Raw genomic sequence first — 22237 nt, 5'->3', positions numbered from 1 at the left:
GTCCCTGTGGCCTTCTGCAGTGTATTGTGTCTCTGGGTACTTGAGATGAGAGAATGGCGATGACTTTTACCAAGCATACTGCCTTCAAGCACTGTTTTTAACAAAGCACATCCTGCTCAGCCCTAAATCCATTAAACCTTTAGTCAACACAGCACATGTCTCTGTGGCACAGTGTTGGGGCTAGGGTTATAGATTAACAGCATCTCAAGGCAGAAGAATTTCTCTTAGTACAGAACAAAATGGAGTCTCTTATGTCTACTTTTTTCTACATAGGCACAGTAACAGTCTGATCTCTCTTTCCTTTCCCCACATGAGAAATTATATATTTAAATTCCTTTTCCTCTTTCTCCCTTTTTCTGAAATTTCTGAAATGTGTACATTTGTTCACTTTATGGTTGGTTATTTTTAAATAGCCTGTCTTTGAGTTTGCTGAATTTTTCTTCTTTAGGATTGAGTCTCCTGTGAAACATTTCTATTCTATTTTTTCAGTTCTGCTACTGTTTATTCCAGTTCCAATTTCTGTATAATTTTTTTGACTTGCTCAATCTCTTGATTTAGTGGCACACATAGAGTGAATGAATTAGCTCTTAGTTGTGGCAAAATTAGTAAGACTGATCTTGCTTATAGAAATAGGATCTTAATACTTCATTTTCAGAACACTTTAAAACCCAAGCCACAGTTTTTCTTTCAAGGATATGGAAAGCATTCCTCATTCAAATCTGATTATGCTTTTATAAAATATGTACCTCATTTTTATTAGTCATTATCTTCATGCTGGATTCTAATATTCTTTTTGATGTCGATGTGTTCAATGATATAAACTTATATAGAGAAAATTCCTTCCTTCTCAATTTATGAACAAAAATGTTAAAAGCAACATTTTTGATGTGGTAGGAAGACATTTATATGACATACACAGCTACTGCCTTAAACTGGCAAAAATAACAAAAGAAAAAATTGTTATTTATCCTTTAAGTAATGAGTCTCTATTTGCTATAAATCTATAAATATTTTAAATATATTTCCTTCTACTGCAATAAAAATTAAGATAACCCTCTGTTTAACAGCTTATGAAGATGCTAATTTTATAAGGAAATAAAAAAGATTGACTTGCCTCCTGAATGTCTAGTGATAAACTGAATCCTAATTTCCCTCCCTCAAGAACATAAAAATGATGTAAAGTGTATCAAGTATGTAACAAGTTAATATTAAAAATGATTCTTCATATGGTCTTTTGTAATCAATGTAAAAAGAATGTAAAAATGTGTTTTTGCTTGAAGATTTAGTGACTGTCCAAGGAATCACAATTTTTGAGCTTTTATATCCAGAGAACTATACTATGTGAAAATACTATAATGCCTCATATGAAAAAGCACAGCAATAAAATTCCACATGTGGCTGGGCATGGTGGCTCAAGCCTGTAATCCTAGGACTTTGGGAGGCCGAGAGAGGTGGATCACCTGAGGTCAGGAGTTTGAGATCAATCTGACCAACACGGTGAAACCCCGTCTCTACTAAAAATACAAATATTAGCCAGGCGTGGTGGCAGGTGCCTGTAATCCCAGCTACTTGGGAGGCTGAGGCAGGAGGATCGCTTGAACCCGGGAGGTGGAGCTTACAGTGAGCCGAAATTGCACCACTGCACTCCAGCCTGGGCGACAGAGCCAGACTCCGTTTCAAACAAACAAACAAATTATCTCATTGTTTTGACTTTAGATTATTCTCTATATTAAACATTCTTGTTAAATGTAAAGTTTGAAAAATTTAGTGCCTTTGTACTTTATCGTGGAAATTCTCTGATGTTTATTTAGACTTGATTTTTGAATACTTCTTCACATTTATTGCATTTGAAAAATTTCCCTATGGAAGAATTCTCTGCGAATTCTGGTTATTTCTAAGGTTTATATTTTAGATCAAACTCTTTCTATGTCCGTTACATGTATAGTATTTCTCTAGTATGAATTATCTGATCTGAGTAAAATGTGAACTATAGTAAAAGGCAAAAGAGCACACAGCACATAGAAAGCAAATCTGTTTTATTCAATAAGATAAATTAATAATCTGTTTTCTATTTTAAAGAAAGTGTGAGGGATTTTTTTCTAGCTAGTCATCATCCTTTATTTATTTTTATTTATTTTTTTGAGATGGAATTTCACTTTTTTTGCCCAGGCTGGGGTTCAATGGCATAATCTCAGCTCACCGCAATCTCTGCCTCCCGGATTCAAGTGATTCTCCTGCCTCAGCCTCCCAGGTAGCTGGGATTACAGGCATGCACCACCACACCTGGTTAATTTTGTATTTTTAGTAGATAAGGTGTTTCTCCATGTTGGTCAGGCTAGTCTTGAACTCCCGACCTTAGGTAATCCACCCATCTTGGCCTCCCAAAGTGCTGGGATTACAGACATGAGCCACCGTGCTCGGCTGTCATCATCCTTTATATAGGCAGATTAGGGATCCCTGGGTGCTGGAAAAGGGGTGTCATGCCCACTTAGATATCCAAGAAGGTTCTGGTTGGGATTCTTTCATTTAACACAGAAATACTAAGTCGTTAACTTTGTGTGGTTAGTTTTCGAGAATTTTAGCATAATTTAATGACTACAGCATATAGATCTCCGGGCCTCAATTCTATTCAATGAGTTAGACACTCCTTCAAAGTAGACAGACATCATAGCAGGTCATGTCCACAGAATGTGGGATAAGATGCCCAATGGCCTCTTCTACGTAGGGAGGCACTCTCTGGGATTCTGACCAAGATGACAGATCCTAGGACTAACTATAAGGTGGGTGGAATTTCAGTTTATAATAAGTGCCTCCTGTCCCCCAAATATATGGGGGAAATAGAAAGACCATGGTTGGGAAGAGGCTGAAAGAACCCTGGGCCTCATGCATCTTACGATTTCCATGAGAAGGCTGGGGTCTGGGTGTTCTGCAGAATAAAAGGAGTCAAAGAGAGCTGCAGATGGGCCTCAGGCCTCCTACCAAGGAAAGAGGAGACTGGAGCTTCCAGCCAGCCCTTTACAGACCCATCTCCATTACAGTCACATCCCAGTTCTGCCTGTCCCCCTCTATCCCACATCTGGGGGCCCAGAACTGGAGTTATGATAAGCAGCCTGCTTCTCATAACCCTCCTTCTGCGGGTGTCATACACAGACCTGGCAGGGAGCGTGCCTGCCGGTAGTCGAGGGCACTAGTTAAAGACGCTAAGGTCCCCTCCCCACCTTGGGCACCTCGGCCTGGGTAATTGTGCTCTGCTTGGCTGCAGCCGCTGTGGCCGACACCTCCCCAGAGCTCCTGGAGAGTGAGGCAAAGAAAGACTCAGCCAGCACAAAGCAAAGGTTCAGAGGGTTGAGGCTTCAAGGACGCGGAATGGGTGCCTGGGTGGAAAGTGGTCTACAGGTGTGAGTGGCACCGTGGGGCCAGTGCCTGGTTTTGCTGCCCCTGCTTCCTGAAGATTGCAGCTGGAGCCACCTGGGCACAGCATATGATGTGGCACCTGCAGTGGCAGAAGTGACACCCAACTGTGAGGACGCTGCAGGGAGTCGGCACGGAGATGTCTGTCCCCTCTGTCGCAAGGCCCCAGTTCCTGGCCAGCTTTGGCCAAAGTGAGAGGCTGGACTTTGGAGGGTGGGTATGAGTGCATGAGCTCATGTCCAGCCCCCAGTGTGGGCACGACGAGGTGACACCCTCTGACATCACCACTGCCCCCACCCTGCTTTCACACCTGGTGGGCTAATAGGGTGTCCAATGCACGGAGAAGGGCAGTGGGCAGATGTCCCAGCGCTGTGGGGCCGCTGGCTGTCAGGGTCAGGAAGATCGTGGTGGGTCTTCTAGAAGGGTTTGTGGGGCCAGCAGGGGGAAGGGTGCGCTGACCCCAACCTGCAGGGGTACCACGGTCCCAGAGGTGCAGCACCTACAGTCCCCAATCGAGCCGGGCTAAGCGCTGTGCATGCCAACTGCTCTTTACATGAGCCCCGGGCTCCACGCAGTAAGAAGAGAGCAGTGGCCTGGTGGGTGGCTGCCAGGCACCTGCCCCCTTGGGACAGCCAATTCCTAGGGGGACTGAGGCATCCTCATCCCTAGCCTGGCAGCTTTGCAGGAAGGCTGTTGTCTGGTAAGTGGAAGGGGAGGATTTGGGAAGGCCAATGGCACAGCCAACCTGAGTGATTTCCAAGTGAATGAGCTGGGAGTCCGTCTGCCTCTGGCTGAGGGTTGGGGTGGTGTCTGCCTGGACCTTGGGGGCTCCAGGCTGCCAGCTGCCTGTCCAGGCTCTGATTGCCTCCTCCAGACCTCAGATTCCTCAGCTGTCTGAGAGGACTGATGGGCATGACATGGTAGGAGTGTTTCAGGATTGGTCCAGATGATCCCCTGTAATGTCTTATCACTCCCTCCTCTCCCCTCCACTTTTCTGCATCCCAACTCTTTTTTATTTTTTTATATTATTATTATTATTATTTGCCTATTCCGAGTTTGTCATGAGACTTTGTGGAATGTCTCCGGTGGGGATGTAGGAAACGTGAAACCCTTAACCTTGGCTTCAGAGTTCCTTCCAGGCACCCCCACTCCTCTTAGACTTTTTTAAAGCACAGACCTGGCACCATGTCCTGTACCTCAGAGAGCTGCAGAGAACTTCATGTGTTTCCAAAACCAGAACACTTTGTTGCTGACTCCAGATCCTTATCTCACCCCAAAATCCAAATGCCTCGGGGCAGACAGCTTCAGACAGGAGTGAATTTGATGCTTATTCTCTGGGATTGACCCAAGGCTTACATAATGGAGCATGCCTGCCCCTGTGTTTTGCGGGAGTCAACAGTAGTGACCCAGAACTCTGAGCACCATTTCCCACTCAGAGTACAAGGAACACAGCCCTCTCCAGCAGGCCGGCCTGGCTGTGGCCTGATGGACATCAGTCCCAAGGCAAGAGACCCAAGGCAAAGGATGTCTCTTGCCCCCGACTTTCACAATGCAGCCATTTAACTGGGTGTGGCGGCCTCTGTGGGTCCTCCAGCCTTCAGAGTGGGATTGTTACTATGTGCCACCAAGGGAAGCTGAAGCACAGGGCCAGTGGGTGGCAAAGTGAGAGGCTCTGTGATTGGGAACTACCACCTTAGGCCCAGCATGGCCCGTTCAGGACATAACGCCTCTTGGGATCCAACCATGGGCTGTTTTTTCCATGGGGCACTTTGGTTGTGGTCAGCACCCTGTGGGGTGGGGGTGGGGGCACAAGGAGGAGCAAGTGTTCTGGGATCCACAGGGGGAAGGAGGGGATATTCCCCCTTTGCCTCACCCTGGGCACAAAAGGTTTGTTCTCTGATGTGTGCAGGCATCAGTGTCTGTGTGGGTTTGGGTGGGATTGCCTCATTTCTTGACCAATGAAGAACCATTCCTAGGTCTCCTGAGAGGCTTATGGGCACTACATGTACCTGGGAGCTGAGTGGAGTATATGAGGGCTCTGCAGGACTCTCCCCTGCTGCCTCCTCTCCAGTGGGAGCCAGGTCATGTGCCCTTAGTGCCCACTCATGCCCAGGCCCACGCTGCCCTTCACTCAGCAGGCCTTTCTCTGACTCCCCTAGCTCAGCTCTTTTTGGGTCTCTTCAGGCCCTTGTGGGCCATGGGATAGAATCACAGAAGCTGACAACTCTGCTGCCTGCCTCGGCCTGAAGTCAGAGTCCCTCGCGGGCAGGGTGGGTGGCAGGTCAGGGCTCAGCTTTTGGCTGAGTACAGGGTCCTTTTTCCATGCCACACTGATTGCCTCATTTCTTGACTGGGCAGGGCTGGCTTGGGGGCTGCTCTGTGGCCCCCCTAGTCTGTAACTGCACCTGATTGAAGGCAATATTTGTGCAGATGGCTTCACCTGTTTTCACTATCCAGACACTAGAACCAACTGACTTTTGCTCTTGGGCTGGGGTCTTGGGCTGAGGCTGTCATGATCAGGACGTTCTCTGCCATTTGGGGGCTTCGGGCAGCTCCCAGGGCTGAGTAGTCCCCAAAAAACAAGATAGCCAGGACTGAAGGCTGGAATTCAGGACAGGAATACACCTGACTCTGGGGCTTCCAGAAATCTGGCCCTGAGTTGTGGCCCCTGCAAAAGACAGGCTCCTCTGAGTTCACGCCACTGCACTCCAGCCTGGGCGACAGAGCAAGACTCCGTCTTGATGAATAAACAAATAAATAAGACAGGCTCCTGTGGATAATTCAGGGGACAAATTTGGATCCTTCTGGCTGGCAGGATTCTGATGATCACTGGACAGGTGGGGCTGGCTTAGGTAGGTCAGACACAATTGGGCCTGGCAGAGGAGCCAAGGAGTGGTGTGGCCAAAATGGACAGCTGGACTTTTGAATCTAGGCCATACATAGGCAGAATAACAAGAGATGGTGCAACTAGCTCAGGCAGGTCTAGGTCAGGGCACCTGCCATGTAGGAATATATACTCCTTTCCCAGACCCCAATCCTAGACCAGCTGCCTGTACTGGGCATTGTCTGGTCTTGACAGAAAGGCCTGGGGGTGATGATCAGGTGGTGTGTCCATGGGTCTCAGGCCTCAGTGGCTCCTTAGGAACTGGGCATTCACTGGACGGAGGGAGGGGCCCAGGGACTGGGCAAGGGACAAGTGCATCTGCCTATGGAATGTGTTCCCACCCCAGCTTCTCAGCCTTCACTGGGAGATGCCAGGGCTCCCCGCCTGCTCTGTTTCCAGCTCTGACCCACTCACCTGATGACTCTGATGGCTTCCTCACCCCAGCCTGGGTCCTGCCCTGTTAGATGGGGGTCCCAGGCTTCCTGCAGACAGAAGCCAACCACCAGCCCTACCTTGTGGGCCCACCTGGAACTCTTTACCCCACTGACTAATGAGACCCAGCTGGCCAGACCTGGTGTCCTATTTGTGTATTTCCCTTTTTCCCAGTGTATTTTCTGTAATGACTGCTGTGTGGAGCTTCCATATAAGCTGCAGAATACAGAATGTCCTCTACCCCACAGAGCCCTCACCACTGTCCCACTAGGGCTGATCGTGCCTTGCTCAACTTGATGTAAATCGCTGCTGCTGGCTGGGTGCAGTGACTCACAGCTGTAATCCTAGAACTTTGGGAGGCCAAGTGGATCACCTGAGGTCAGGAGTTCGAGACTAGCCTGGCCAACATGGTGAAACCCTGCCTCTACTAAAATTACAAAAATTAGCCAGGCGTGGTGGAGCACCCCCATAATCCCAGTTACTGGGGAGGCTGAACCAGGAGAATTGCTTAAACCCAGCAGGGGCAGGTTGCAGTGAGCCAAGATCATGCTACATCACTCCAGCCTGAGTGACAAAGCAAGACTCTGTCTCAAAAAATAAAATAAAATAAAATAAATAATTTTTTTTTTTTTTTTTTTTACAAATGGCTGCTACAGTGTGCACTGTTGAATGCCATCCATCCACATGGCTGCCTGACCCTGAGTCTCCTTCCTTTTTGTTGCTGAGGTCTTTTCTGTTCCCCTGCTCTTCACCTGAACTGCTCTTGAAGCCAAGATGTGGGGTGGTGCCGACAGGGGCCCCTCCTGGGGTAAATCTCAGCTGAGGGGGCTGGCCTCACCCCTCCTGTCATCTCCTCCTCTGAGCTTCATTTCTGCCAGAGGTCATCAAAGCGCAGCCAGTCCCCACCTGCTTTTCTGCCTCCCATGAGCCAAGGATGAATTTTACATTTCCAAATGGTCCAACAAACCAAAAGAAGAATCATACTTTGTGGCATTTTGAAATTGGAGTTTTCAGTGCCCATAAGTAAAGTTCTTTGAGATTGCGGCCACACGCCTTCATTCACAGGTTGTCTGCGGGAGGCTACTGTCATGCTACAGCTGCAGATTTGAGTCATTGAAATCGACATGGGTTGGGAAAGCTGCAAATATTGACCCCTAGCCATTTTGAGGAAGAGTTTTTAGACCTTGGTTTGAGAATTGTCTGGTGGGATCATGGGCTCTGGGTCAGAGTCTTCCCCACTCAGGGCTGCTTTGACCTTCACTGGGGTGTTTGTAAAGTGGGGGTGCCATGTGCCTATTGTGGGGAAGTTAAGCCCCAGAGCATCAGATATTGGGGTGCCTGCCTCATGGTCACCCACCTCACCTGCAGAGGTCCTGGGACCTAATCCAAACAGCAGGAGCACTTGGTGTTTGGTAACAGAGACACCATGGAGCTAAGTTCCCACCTGCATCGAGGTTGTCCCCTGGGGCTCACTCCCTCGGTCAAGGATGGCATAGGACTGATGTCCTGAATCCCATTCTGGTAGAGCCTCAGACACTACAGGTGCTGAATGAGCTGCTGGCCTGCTGGGAGGGGGGCGGCAGCTGGCAGAAATGGTTGTAGCTGCAGGACATTAAGGCAGCTGTGAGGCTACTGGGAGTCACACCTCAGGTCTCACTCTCAGTACTTGCCCAGCTGGAATATTTGTGCCCCAGTGATTACTATGCAACAGGACCTGGCACTGATCAGGGAGCTATGGCTACAGGCTCTCTGTGCTGGCCACAAAAAAGAGTGTTCTTCCCTCTGCTAATTGGCTGGGTCCTCTTCTCTCATTCTCACTTAGCCACTTCATTGCCTGAAAGCAGACCCAAAGTTTCTCCTTGGACTGAAAACAGTCATTTTTTTCAGCCACCTGGAGTGGCTACATCTCCTGGAGAACTTTGATTTTCTAGACACAGAGGGAAGGACAGGATACTGACAGGGCCTGGGTGGAAGATGCTGAAGGGGCCTTGTGGGGAAGGGAGGGAGCAGGGGCCCAGCCTCTCGGGGCCTTTCTCTTAAGAAGCTCCCTCCTCTCCTCCAATCCCATGCCACTCCAATCTGTTCTCAGAGTTAGATAGATGAAGCAGCCTTCCTCCAAAGATTGGTCCTGATTTCAGTCCCCTATTCACACCCTTTATTGAGATGGGTCTCCTCTTTCTCTGTGTATCAAACCCTCCCAAAAAATCTAAGATGAAGAGAATGGAGCCAGGCAGTGTGCTGCCCAGGGAATCCTCTAACCCCTGGCCTGTGGATAAACCCCATCCCCACTCCCTCTCATGCTGTACTACCACCAGTGACACCAGGGTCAGCTTTTAGTATCAGGATGAGGAAGGCCTCATTAAGTCCCTCTTTGTCACTTGTTTGGAATAGTTTCAGAAGAAATGGTACCAGCTCCTCTTTGTACCTCTGGTAGAATTTGGCTGTGAAAACATCTGGTCCTGGGTCTTTTTTGGTTAGTAGGCTATTTACTACTGCCTTAATTTTAGAACTTGTTATTGGTTTATTCAAAGATTCAACTTCTTTCAAAAAATATTTCAAAAACAACAGATGAAACTAGCATTTAATAACAGAACAAAAGATCAGTAATTTTTTTTTTTTTTTGAGCTGGAGTCTCACTCTGTCTCCCAGGAGTGCAGTGGAGCAATCTCAGCTCAACGGCAACCTCTGCCTCCCACATTCAAGTGATTCTCCTGCCTCAGCCTTTTGAGTAGCTGGAATTGCAGTTGTGTGCCACTACACCTGGCTAAGTTTTGTATTTTTAGTAGAGACAGGGTGTCACCATGTTGGTCAGGCTGGTCTCAAACTCCTGACCTTGTGATCCACCCACGTTGGCCTCCCAAAGTACTTGGAATACAGGCATGAGCCACCGTGCCCAGTCAGGATCAGTAATATTTTAAGCAAAGTCAAAAAAATTACCTCAGTCTTATATTAGTTCACTCCATGCAGTTATCTCCTGTTCTGCTTGATATTCATGAACATTTCACTCTCCATGAGAGTCCTGAAAGTTTTTTCTTTATTCTAATTCCAAGATTTCCAGGGTTATCAGAAACCTGCATTTAAGATCACCTGTCAATGTCCTATAGCTGATTATAAATTACCTTTCAAAGAGGATTGAAAAAAGACAACAATGTCTGTGGATGATAAAGAAGTCTTAGGACAACCACTATTAAAGCCACAATTGACAGGGAGATTTTCGTTAGAGGACATTCTGTATTCTGCAGCTTATATGGAAGCTCCACACAGCAGTCATTACGGAAACACACTGGGAGAAAGGGCAATATACAAATAGGACACCAGGTCTGGCCAGTTGGGTCTCACTGGTCAGTGGGGTAAAGAGGCCCAGGTGGGCCCACAAGGTGGGGCTGGTGCTTGGCTTCCATCTGTAGGAAGCCTGGGACCCCCATCTAACAGAGGAGGACCCAGGCTAGGGTGAGGAAGTTATCAGAGTCACTAGGTGAGTGAATTACCAATTGGTTAACTTTTTGTAAGTGCTGGCATATCCCGGTAAAGAATGGGATTAGGTTAGTAGTCCAATTTAGGGGAGTTAGAGTGTCCCCTAAGGCAGATAAAACAAAAGGTCCCCTTTAATAAAAGGCAGGAACACTTGACAAAACTTGTGTTTGAGGCACAACTTCAAAAGGTTGAGTCTTTCCTAAGATTTAGGGAGTTAGAGGCCCCTCGCAGTAAAGTCCTTCTCAGCTAAGATTAGATTTGGCATTATGGAATGTCAGCCACAATTGTCTTTGTGTTTGTTTGTATGTTTCTTTGTTTGTTTTGAGATGTAGTCTTGCTCTTGTCGCCCAGGCTGGAGTCCAATGCGAGGTCTCAGCTCACTGCAACCTCCACCTCCCAGGTTCAAGCGATTCTCCTGCTCAGCCTCCCAAGTAGCTGGGATTACAAGCACACGCCACCACGCCCAGCTACGTTTTGTATTTTTGGTAGAGATGGGGTTTTCCCATGTTGATCAGGCTGGGCTCAAACTCCTGACTTCGTGATCCACCCACTTCAGCCTCCCAAAGTGCGGGGATTACAGGCTTGAGCCACCGCACCCATCCCCATCTTTGGATTAATCTGCCTTGCAGTTTCGCTGATGACTGTGGCTGTCAGAATTAGGTGAGTATAGGATCATGGAACACTTTTTCCTCCCTAAAGTGGGAAACTTGAGAGCTGAAGGGATACATATGTATTTCCCTTTCCTGTCTTTTCTGTTACTCTGGGCCACCATCTTTCCCAGAGACCACATGTTGAAACTTCTGGTCAGAAGTTCCTGAAACAGGCCTGGCAAGGTGGCTCATGCCTGTAATCCCAGCACTTTGGGAGGCCGAGGCACGCGGATCACCTGAGGTCAGAAGCTCAAGACCAGCCTGGCCAACATAGTGAAACCTCATTTCTACTAAAAATACAAAAATTAGCCAGGGTAGTGGTAGGCACCTGTAGTCCCAGCTATTCAGGAGGCTGAGGCAGGGATAACTGCTTGAACCTGGGAGGCAGAGGTTGCAGTGAGCCAAGATCCCACCACTGCACTCCAGCATGGGAGACAGAGCAAGACTCTCTCTCAAAGATACAAAGAAACAAAAAGGAAGGCCTTGAAACAAACAACAACAAAAGTCTAAGGCTCTATTCCATTTTGCATTGCATTGTCTGATGGTTTTTACTTTCTGCAGTATCAGAAATTACTTGGCATTATGAGAGAACTTAGAAATGTAATAACTAGGTAGGAAATACACATTGAGTGATGGCTAATGGCAGCTATGGGGGGATACTTGGCTTGTTGCAAATTTGAATCAGAGAAGTGTGCTCTTGGCCAGCTAGAAGGTATGAAAATGTCCCCTCCCCCTACTGAGAGATAAGATGCCAGTGGGAGATGGGCTAATTTTCTCTTTTTGGGATCCAGGTCTAGTATAAAAATAGGAGTTTTAATTTGGAGGGATCTGTTTTGCCTTCCAGCTATGCCTACTTACTAGGCTGTAGAAACATCTTGGTTTTTGTTTTCCTGGCCCTGTTTCTCCGAGGCATCCACCCTGAAGCCAGAGTGGTAATCCAATTAAAAAACTGACAAAGGAAAAATCTTAAAGGTACTTGATCTTCTTCCATCTATGTATTTATAAGTATTGTGTGTGCAATAAGCAAGAGCTTTTATAATTGGTTTAAAAATAATAAGAGCTTAAACCAAATATTTTATCAGAAAAATAGAAACCATGGTGTGTTTTACTAAAGTCATGTTTTAATCTACATGACTTTAGTAATCTTTGGGAAATAAAAACAGTTTTACATGCTAGGTATGTAAAAAAAGTAAAATGTGTTTTTGATAAAAGATTACAAGAAGTCATGGGAATGTGGATTACTTTTGGCCTAAAATATAGAGCTGAAGGTTTAACCAAGTTGTGAAAGGTTTGTCAAAAATTAAATCTTTTAAAGGAAATTCTTTGTGTTAACATGCTGGCTAAAGGTAAAGGTATATTCAGTTTTTTTACAAATTGAACACTGGAATAAAAGAACAGCTGGTTTTCCTTAGAACACTAATCTGCTTTTTCACAAAAATTGTAAAGTGATATCAAAGGATTATAGGAATCTTACCTTATGGTCAAAGTGAATAAGACTAGATAGATTTGCCTATAAGATTTTTATTAAGAATTAGGTTTGACATCAATAGTGCACTAACACAAGGGTGAGATTTAGCAAACCAGGAACAAGATTTTCATGTAATATTTTAAAAATGAAAGATTTTTGTCTGCTCTTTTGAATAAACTGGATCAAAAGGAAAGGAAAAAATGATTATTTGGAAAATGAAGTCTTCCCTCTATTAATGAGTAAAGGTTTTTGCCTGTTTAAATTCTTTTTTTTTAAGGTGGAGTCCTACTCTGTCACCCAGGCTGGAGTGCAGTGGTATGATCTTGGCTCACTGCAACCTTCACCTTCCGGGTTTAAGCAATTCTCTGCCTCAGACTCCTGAGTAGCTGGGATTACAGGCACGTGCCACCATATCCAGCTAATTTTGTATTTTCAGTAGAGACAGGGTTTCACTACCTTGGCCAGGGTGATCTTGAACTCCTGACCTTGTGATCCCCCAGCCTTGGCCTTCCAAACTGGTGGGATTACAGGTGTGAACCACTATGCCCGGCCTTAAACTTTTTGAGTTATCATTTTGGTTAATGAGTGATTTATGATAACCTGGGATTTGATATTTGACAAACCTTAAAAATCAAATTATAAATTATGTATTTTTCTTACCTAAATATCTTTTAGACATTAGATCTCTTAAAGGACAAAAAAGACATTTGGCTTACTTGGTATAAAAATCATACAGGAAGAATTGTCGGAAAGCAGGCTGGGCACAGTGGCTCACACCAGAAATCCCAGCACTATGGGAGTCTGAGGAGGGTGGATCACCTGAGGTCAGGAGTAAGAGATCAGCCTGGCCAACATGGTGAAACCCTGTCTCTACTAAAAACACACACACACAAAAATAGCCAGGTGTGGTGGCAGGCACCTGTAATCCCAGCTACTCAGGAGGCTGAGGCAGGAGAATCGCTTGAACCCAAGAGGCAGAGGTTGCAGTGAGTGAGCCGAGATTGCGGCATTGCACTCCAGTCTGGACAACAAGAGTGAAACTATCTCAAAAACAAAAAAGAAAGCATTGTCAAAGGACAGGGGCCTTCAATTAGTATAAGATTCAATATAAGATTGAATGTAAGAGTGCTTCAATCTTATGTTAGTTTACTCCGTGCATTTACGTCCTGTTATGCTTTAGGCAGGGGTGCAGTCTCTTACGGTCTTTCTCTTAAGAGGCTCCCACCTCTCCTCCAATCCCATGCTGCCCCAATCTGTTCTCAGAGTTAGATAGATATAAGCAGCCCTCCTCCAAAGATTGGTTCTTGATTTCAGTACCCTATTCACACCCTTTATTGAGATAGTTCTCCACTTTCTCTGTGTATCAACCTCTCCCAGTAAATCTAAGATGAAAAGAATGGAGCCAGGCAGTGTGCTGCCCAGGGAATCCTATAACCCCTGGCCCATGGATAAACTCCATCCCCACCCCCTCTCAGGCTGCACTACCACCAGTGCCACCAGGGTCAGGTTTTGGTATCAGGATGATGAAGGAGTTAGGAGGAGTCCCTCTTTTTCAATTGTTTGGAATAGTTTCAGAAGAAATGGTACCAGCTCCTTTTTGTACCTCTGGCAGAATTTGGCTGTGAAAACATCTGATTCTGGGCTTTTTTTGGTTAGTAGGCTATTTATTACTGCCTCAATTTTAGAACTTGTTATTGGTTTATTCAAAGATTCAACTTCTTTCAAAAAAATTTCAAAAACAACAGATAAATCTAGAATTTAATAACAGATGTACCATAGTTCTTAAAGTATAATTTTTTTTCTCTCTCCAGTCTCCCATTTTACTAAAGACAAATCATGGGGCCGGGCGCGGTGGCTCAAGCCTGTAATCCCAGCACTTTGGGAGGCCGAGACGGGCGGATCACGAGGTCAGGAGATCAAGACCATCCTGGCTAACACTGTGAAACCCCATCTCTACTAAAAAATACAAAAAACTAGCCGGGCGAGGTGGCGGCTGCCTGTAGTCCCAGCTACTCGGGAGGCTGAGGCAGGAGAATGGCATGAATCCAGGAGGTGGAGCTTGCAGTGAGCTGAGATCCGGCCACTGCACTCCAGCCCGCGTGACAGAGCGAGACTCCATCTTTAAAAAAAAAAAAAAAAGACAAATCATGGTATGACCAAGTTGCTTTGTTATACTTGGCCTGATTATTTGCATAAAATTCAGCAAGAATAATTATTTTTACATAGGTTTTAAAAATTGGATTTGATGAAACCTTGTTCCATGAAATGAATCTCAGATAAGACTTTTTAAAGCTGAGCCCAGCCATGAGTCTATACCCTCAAATATGAGTTGCATAAATTTCTCTTTTGAGATCACAGGATAACTTGGGGCTCTAGAGCCTGTCAGGAAGTGACATTATTTACTTACCACAGGTTAGGAACCCTGTACAGGGACTGTGTAGACAAGGTATAAAGCCAGTTTTCCTAAGGGACCTTTATTGGTTCTATAAGTCAATTTTGATTCCTTAAAGGAAAGTATGCCTTTCTAGTCAAAGCCTTGGCAAAATAATTTCTCCAATTGTGTCCTGGTGCAGAAGAAAACATTCTTTTGCACTTATTCAAATTATATTGCCATAAGTTAAGAATACTCACAAATAGTTTCCAAATTCTGGAGAAAACAGGTAGAGAGAAAAAAATGTGCTCCAAATTTTGTTTACGGAAGTGTATTTTACTCAATTGCTAAAAGCTGTAAATAGCTCAAAATAAAAGTTTCCTGGACCCTGAAAAACACAACAAAGTATCAGTAATGTTTTAAGCAAAGTAATAAAAAAAAAGATTACTTCAGTCTTATATTAGTTTACTCCATGCAGTTATGTCCTGTTCTGCTTGATATTCATGCACATTTCAGCTCTCCATGAGAGTCCTGAAAGTTTTTTCTTTATTCTAATGCCAAAATTTCCAAATTTATCAGAAATCTGCATTTAAGAGCACCTGTCAACGTCCTATACCTGATTATAAATCACTTTTCAAAGAGGATTAAAACAAGACAACAATTGTCGATGACAAAGAAGTCTTAGGACAGCCACTATTAAAGCCACAATTGACAGGGAGATTTTGGTTACTTCTGTTGCACACAACAATTTTACACAACAATTATTACTATTAGTAACATACACTAAGTCATATCAGAATTATAGGAGTTTTCCATTTTTTGAAACACATACCAATAACATATTTATACAAATACAAACCAAGGAAAACCAAACACCATTTCATATTTGACAATGCTTTCTTTCTTTTTTTGAGCTAGATTTTCACTCTTGTTGTCCAGACTGGAGTGCAATGCCGCAATCTCAGTTCGCTGCAACCTCTGCTTCCTGGGTTCAAGTGATTCTCCTGCCTCAGCCTCCTGAGTAGCTGGGATTACAGGTGCCAGCCACCACACCTGGCAATTTTTTTTCTTTTTTGTATTTTTAGTAGAGACAGGATTTCACCATGTTGGCCAGGCTGGTCTCTAACTCCTAACCTCAGGTAATCCACCCTCCTTGGCCTCCCAAAGTGCTGGGATTACAGGTATTAGCCACTGCACCCAGCCTGACAATACTTTCTGACAATTCTTCCTGTATGATTTTTATACCAAATAAGCCAAATGTCATCTTTGTACTTTAGGGGACCTAATATCTAAAAGAATTTAGGTAAGAAAAATAAATAATTTATAATTTGATTTTATAAAGTTTGTCAAATATCAAATCCCAGGTTACCATAAATCACTCATTAACCAAAATGATAACTCAAAAATTTTAAAAAGGCAAAAACCTTTACTCATTAATAGAGGGAAGACTTCACTTTCCAAACAATCTTTTTTTTTTCCTTTCCTTTTGCTCCAGTTTATTCAAAAGGGCAGACAAAAATCTTTCATTTTAAAAATATTGCATAAAAATCTTGTTCATGGGAAAAAGCTAAATCTCACCCTTGCATTAGTTGACGTCAAACCTAATTCTTAATAAAGCCTTGTAGACAAATCTATCCAGTCTTAATCAGTTTGAACATAAGGTAAGATTCCTATAATCCTTTTATAACACTTTACAATTTTTGTGAAAGAGCAGGTTAGTGCTCTATTCCAGTGTTCAATTTATTTAAAAAAAAAAAAAACTGAATACTCCTTTTACTTTAACCATATATTAACACAGAGAATTTATTTTACAAGATTTAATTCTTTACAAACCTTTCACAACTTGGTTAAACCTTCCGTACTATTTTATCTAACTTAAAACAATCCTTTAACCCTTTAATTTAGACCAAAATAATCCACATTCCCATGAGATCTTGTAATCTTTTACCAAAAACACATTTTATATTTTTTACATACCTAGCATGTAAAAGTGTTTTTATTTCCCAATGATTACTAAAGTCATGTAAACTAAAATACACCATGGTTTCTATTTTTCTGATAAAATATTTGATTTAAGCTCTTATTATTTTTAAACCAGTTAATCAAAGCTCTTTCATATTGTACACAAAACACATATAAATACACAGATTTATATGTGTTTTGTATTTTTAGTAGAGATGGAGTCTCACCATATTGGCCAGGTTGAACTGGTCTTCTTCTGGTGGAAGAAGATCAAGCACCTGTGAGATTTTTTATTTGTCAGTTTCTTAATTGGATTACCATCCTGGCTTCAGGGTGGATCCCTAGGAGAAACAGGGCCAGGAAAGCAAAAACCAAGCAGTTTCTTTTTTTTTTTTGAGACGGAGTCTCACTCTGTCTCCCAGGCTGGACTGCAGTGGCCGGATCTCAGCTCACTGCAAGCTCCGCCTCCCAGGTTTATGCCATTCTCCTGCCTCAGCCTCCGGAGTAGCTGGGACTACGGGCGCCTGCCACCTCGCCCGGCTAGATTTTTGTATTTTTTTAGTAGAGACGGGGTTTCACCGTGTTAGCCAGGATGGTCTCGATCTCCTGACCTCGTGATCCACCCGTCTCGGCCTCCCAAAGTGCTGGGATTACAGGCTTGAGCCACCGCGCCTGGCCTAAAAACCAAGCAGTTTCTATAGCCTAATAAGTAAGCACAGCTGGAAGGCAAAACAGATCCTCCAAAATTAAGACTCCTATTTTTATACTAGACCCTGGATCCCAAGAAGAGGGAATCAGCTCATCTCCCATTGGCATCGTACCTGTCAGTGGGGGAAGGGAACATTTCCATATCTTGTAGGTGGCCAAGAGCACACTTCACTGATTCAAATGTGCAAAAAACCGAGTATCACCCCATAGCTGCCATTAGCCGTGCCTAAATCTATATTCCTAACTAGTTATTACATATCTAAATGCTCTCACAATGTGAAGTAATTTCTGATATCCTGGAAAGTAAAAACCATCAGATAATGCAATGCAAAATGGAACAGAGCCTTGGACTTAGAGAGGGATCTATCTACTTCCAATTCCTGAGGTTTCAGGAAGAAAACAGACGTTTTTCCCAAAATGCCTATTGTGGCACCTCCTCTGTTTTTTCCAAGGACTTCCAGGCTGTTAGAGCTTGAACATCTGCAATTAATTAAGCCAACTTTTGAGCCAGGCACAATGGCTCATACCTGTAATCCCAGCACTTTGGGAGGCCGAGGCAGGCGGATCACTTGAGGTCAAGAATTCAAGACCAGCCTGGCCAACATGGTGAAACCCCATCTCTACTAAAAATAGAAAAATTAGCCGAGTGTGGTGGTGGGTGTCTGTAATCCCTGCTACTCAGGAGGCTGAGGCAGGAGAATCGCTTGATCTCAGGAGATGGAGGTTGCAGTGAGCCAAGACTGCACCACTACACTCTAGTCTGAGTTACAGAACAACATTCCATCTCAAAAAAATAAAATAAAATAAAATAACAATAATAGTTAAGTCAACTTTTAACCATGATGCTCTTTTTTTAAAAAAAAAATTATTAATTCTCTTATTACTTGGCTTTAGCCATGCCACACTGCCAATATTTCTGACTTTTGAATTTTACTAACATAACCTCCCAGGCAAAACCAATAAGCTTTTTGTTTTGTTTTTGTTTTGTTTTGTTTTGTTTTTTGAGACAGAGTCTCCCTCTGTCACCCAGGCTGGAGTGCAATGGCCAAACTCAGCTCACTGCAACCTCCACCTCCTGAAACCAATAAGTTTTAACTAAGGTTATTAACCTAACCACAAGTGTACAAGGTATTTTCAAAAAGGTGGCAAGCAGTTTTTACAAAATCTAGAATCTTCAAAAGTAGCTCAGAGAAAGGAAAATCCAAAATGCTTCTTGGAGGGGAAGAGAACCAACAAATGTTCACACAGATATCAAATCACAAAGGACTCATTTCCTACGCCAGAAATTGAAGCCTGAACTCGGGCTGCCACTGCGAGACAGCAAAGCCCAGCTACTGAGCTACAGCGCTGAGCAGGCTCCATTGGAGTCTCCCAGAAGAAGCCTCCAGCAGCCAATTTTGAGCTTGCAAAGGTTTTTAACTGTTCAAGATCATTTTTAGGGTTAACTGTAACAAAAATTTCAAAATTTCTGTATGCTGGATGGTAGAAACCAAGAAAAAATACTGCTACATGGCTACAAGGTCAAGCTCCCAAGAACATAAAACAAGAGGGAAACTTTATCCGTTATTTTGTTGTTATTTGTTTCAGGGACTTCTTTTTGTTTCTTTTTGTTTGCTTGTTTGTTTTTTTGAGACGGAATCTCTCCTTTCTCCCGGGCTGGAGTGCAGTGGCACAATCTCGGCTCACTGCATCCTCTGCCTCCCTAGTTCAAGCAATTCACCCTGCCTCAGCCTCCTGAGTAGCTGAAACTACAGGCACCCACCATCACTCTGGCTAATTTTTATATTCTTAGTGGAGACAAGGTTTCACCATGTTGGCCAGACTAGTCTTGAACTCCTGACCTCAGGTAATCCACCTGCCTAAGTCTCCCAAAGTGCTGGGATTATAGGTGTGAGCCTCCATGCCCAGTCTGTTTCAGGGACTTCTGACCAGAAGTTTCAACATGTGATATCTGGACAACATGGTAACCCACAGTAACAGAAAAGATAAGAAAGAGACAGAGAAAGAGACAGAGAAAAAAGCATTGCCTATGGTGGAGCAGGAAAGGTGAAGAGCTCAGGAAAGTCAGAGAAGGACCCACGCATTGCAGTGAATCAAAAGTTTAGGTGACCGCTTGTTGGTTGTGAAAGAATCTTTTTCGGCAGTTCCATCTGCTCTCAAGTTTCCCACTTTAGGGAGGAAAAAGCTCCCCATGTTCCACGATCCTGTACTCGCCAAATTCTGTCAGTCACAGCCATTAGCAAAAAGTGCAAGGTAGATTCATCCAAAGACAAGGCCAGGTGCGGTGGCTCATGCCTGTAATCCCAGCACTTTGGGAGGCTGAGGTGGGTGGGTCAGCTGAGGTCAGGAGTTTGAGATCAGCCTGGCCAACATTAAATCCTGTCTCTACTAAAAAATACAAAAATTATCTGGGTGCGGTGATGGGCGCCTACAATCCCAGCTGCTCAGGAGGCTCAGGCAGGAGAATCGCTTGAACCTGGGAGGCAGAGGTTGCAGGGAGCCAAGATCTCACCATTGCACTCCAGCCTGGGTGACAGGAGTGAGACTCTGTCTCAAAACAAACGAACAAACAAACAAACAAACATAAAACAAAAACCCCACACAGGCAACAGTGGTTAACATTCTATAATGCCAGATCTAATCTTAGCTGAGAGGGACTTTACTGAGAGGGGCCTCTAACCCCCTAAATCTTAGGAAAGACTCTAACTTTTCGAAGTTGCGCCTCAAACACAAGTTTTGTCAAGTGTTCTTGCCTTTTATTAAAAGGAACTTTTTATCTTATCTGTCTTAGGAGAAACTCTAACTCCACCCAATCCCATTCTTTACCCGGGTACGCCACCACTTACAAAGTTAGCCATTGGTGATTCCGTCTGTTTCCTTTGGGTTGGGGGTTCCCTTAGTATCATCCCTTTGTGATTCACTGAAAAGAAGCTTCCAGAAATTGTCCCAATCCGGAACCAAAGAGTGAGTTTTTGGATCTCGTACAAGAAATAATTTAGAGCCAGGGGTGGTGGCTTCTGCCTGCAACTCCAGCAATTTGGGAGGCAGAGGCAGGAGAATCACTTGAGGTCAGGAGTTCGATGCAGGGGCCGTTGAAAATAATATGCTGAGAATAGATAGGGCTCAAGGACAGTATCTCTAGCTAGTTGCACTTTCAATGAACTCCAGTAGTCAAGGACACTATCTCTAGTTGAACTTTTAATGAACTCTAGTAGGCGCCAAGAAGGCAGACAAAATAAGAAAGAACTTAGAAACAAAGAACTAAGCAGTAGGTATATCTGGGTGCAGAAAGTTTGTTTTGTATTATGTCATTTTTGCTGACGTGGGATTATGGGGTATAAATAAAGTGAGGCGGAGGCTTTAGGCGCGGCCGCCATGTTCTCTGTTTGTCTTTGTCTTTTGTGTCTGTGTCTGTTCATTCTCCACCACCCCCGACACGGGCCCCAAGAAGTGGCGCAGCGAGCAGGGTGCACAGGGTGAGTAGTGGGGAACAAGAAGGGGAACCCCCTAGGAGCGGGTAAAACCGGGAATTAATTATTAAGGGGAACCTTCTTAAGCTTTCATTATGGGGAATTCCAGTTCCTTGGCCTCGGAATATGTAAGATTATTACAAGGGCTTCTACTTTCTATTGGGGTTGATGTGAAAGAGAGAACTTTGCGGAAATTGTTTGCTCATGTGGAACAACATTGCTCTTGGTTTCAATATCAAACTGAAGTACAATTAAATAAGCGAGAATGGCAACAGGTTGTTAAAACCCTTCGTCAAGCGCATCAGCGCGGCCATGTAATGTCAGCGTCTTTGTGGGCCCTTTGTGCCTCTATTACTCAGGCTTTGGAGCTCTTAGAGACAGACTCTGAAAAGGAAGAAGGCGGGGATGAGGAGTCTTTGAAGTCTCCGATAGCCCTTTCCCCTCCTTTAGATAATTCTGTAACTGAAGGAGAAGGTGATAATGTGTCTCATAAAAAGGAATCAAAAATTCAAAAGGAGCTTCAGCCGGTTGTTCAATTGTTACAACAAATTTTACAATTGCAGTTATCTCCCCCGCAACCTTCTCCTCCACCCACTCCTGTTTTTACTTTTCCCGTGGTTCATCCACCCCCATCAGTACCTAAGGCGGAGGAGGAGGACAGTTTTCCCCCACCGCCACCGTCAGTGGAAATGCTGCCTCGCTCAGGCACAGTTTTTGCTGTTCCTGCTTCTACTGCCAAAGCTGTAATTAAGGTATTGGATTCTCAAGAGGATGAGGATCCTTTACAATTGTTCCCCATTATTAGGCAACCTTTTGGTCCTAATGACCAATTTCCTCAAGGGGGTATAAATGTACAGTATAATGTTCTTCAATTTAAGTTTCTTAAAGAAATGAAGGCAGCTATTGCTAATTATGGCCCTCAATCTCCTTTTGTCATGGGGCTTCTAGATTCTTTCTCCTCTGAGAATTTGTTTTTGCCTCTTGATTGGGAGACTTTGGGGAAGGCTGTTTTGGACCGCTCTCAATGGCTTCAGCTACGCAGTTGGTGGCTGGAAGATGCCAGAGAGCAGGCTCGCCGCAATGCCGCTAAAAATCCTCCAGGACCTACAGAGGAGCAATTAACAGGCACTGGTCAATTTGCTACCGTAGAGGCTCAATCTGGACTTAAGGACGTAGCATTATCACAAGTTAAAACACTTTTTTTTAAAGGCTTGGTGTAAAGTAAAATCATCAGAAAAAACTGCCTTGTCTTTTGTCAAGATTTTACAGGGCGCAAACGAACCTTATCCTGATTTTGTGGCTCGGCTTCAAGATGCTGTAATAAAGACTGTGGGTAGTGGGGCTGCCGGTCAAATTCTGGTAACCACGTTAGCTTTTGAGAATGCAAATCAGGAATGTCAGAGGCTG

This window comes from Trachypithecus francoisi, unplaced genomic scaffold (genome assembly GCF_009764315.1).
Source record: "Trachypithecus francoisi isolate TF-2019V2 unplaced genomic scaffold, Tfra_2.0 Lachesis_group4, whole genome shotgun sequence".
In the NCBI taxonomy this organism is placed as follows: domain Eukaryota; kingdom Metazoa; phylum Chordata; class Mammalia; order Primates; family Cercopithecidae; genus Trachypithecus; species Trachypithecus francoisi.
Note: the sequence above shows the minus strand (reverse complement) of the source record.